The sequence below is a fragment of the Mus caroli genome, chromosome 6 (assembly GCF_900094665.2).
Source record: "Mus caroli chromosome 6, CAROLI_EIJ_v1.1, whole genome shotgun sequence".
Taxonomy (NCBI): Eukaryota; Metazoa; Chordata; class Mammalia; order Rodentia; family Muridae; genus Mus; species Mus caroli.
The window spans coordinates 113,556,104-113,557,403 of NC_034575.1; the positions used below are offsets into that span (position 1 = coordinate 113,556,104).

Sequence of the window (1,300 nt, forward strand, 5' to 3'; positions counted from 1 at the left end):
TCTGCCAGGTCCCCTGCGTGAATACCACGGCTTTCAGTTTCCTGTTTTTATGGGACTCCTGAGTGTGTGAACGAGTGAGTCTCTGACTCCTGTGCCTTCTCTTGGGCTCCTGCCCAACCATCCGACAGTCTGTTTTATCTCGCTCTAGTTTATTTTCTTATGTTTTGTTGTTATCGCTTAGAAGCCTGTTCTTTTCTAATGAGAGAAAAAGGGAGTGAGTCCAGATGGGAGGGGATATGGGGAGGAACTGGGAGGAGTAGAGTGAGGAGAAATGTATAAGAGAAACAGCTATTTTCAATGGGGGGGGGGGCGGTTGCAGAAACACAAATGCTCACGTAACTTTATTTAAGTCACGCACATGTTTGTAAGCAGGAGCTAACAGCTCTGTGTACTTGTGGGCTCCGTAGCTAAGAATTCAACTGACTTTGCATTAAAAATGGTGAAGAAGGAAAAACTGTGTTTATACTGAACACGTGTAAAACCTTTTCCTTGCGATTATTCCCTAGCCAACAGAGGACAACAAATGCTTAATTAACATTTACATTATTCTTGGTATTTTAAGTAGTTTAGAGAGGAGAGACAGTATACTGGAGGCTGGGAAGAGGTTAAATGCAAATAGTACCCTATTTCATTTAAGGGACCTGAGAATCCACAGATTTTGCTATCTGTAGGGTGTCCTAGATACAATCTCCTAAAGACACCGTAGCAAAGACTCGCAGTTTAATGTTACTGAAAGTCCTACCTCCTCGTTTAGGCCCCTGGATGCCCAGTAGGAAACTCAAAGCAGATAAAAGTCTGGGCGTCATTCTTAACCCCTTCTGTGGCCCTGAACTGTGGATTGCATTCTTGTTCAAGCCTGCAGCCACGTTAGTCATTTAAGGAGTTTATCCACAGCTAGCTGGCAATCCTCCTTTAAGACTAAAGACAGAATGCCACGAGAAACAGGATATTGTTAAGATGCTCAGGGACAAGATAATCAAAAGACTGCCCAATGCCAACTTTTACAGCGTCATGTTCCAGGCCCCTGCTGTGGTGCCTGGACTCTCCAGTCATCACCACAAGTCTGAGGGAACCGAATCCATCTTCCCTGTCAGACTTCCTNCGATTCTAGGGACAGTGTGCACTACCTACAAGCACACTGTGACAACATTTAAAGCTCTTCCTAGACAGCATCCACTTTACTGGTAAGAGTCTTCAAGCACATAAGAAAATGATCAACTGGATCCCAGGCTGACCACAAGCATATTTCTCTCCCATCTCCCAGTCCCTCTCTAAATAGGACTGATGCTCTTGGATTGCA

At 44.6% G+C, this 1,300-nt stretch overlaps 1 protein-coding gene across 1 annotated transcript in view; it reads right to left on the reverse strand.

The window, feature by feature from the left end:
- Ankrd30a (ankyrin repeat domain 30A) overlaps positions 1 to 1,300 on the reverse strand; it is a 66,863-nt gene that overhangs the window by 16,570 nt on the left and 48,993 nt on the right. The window lies entirely within an intron of this gene.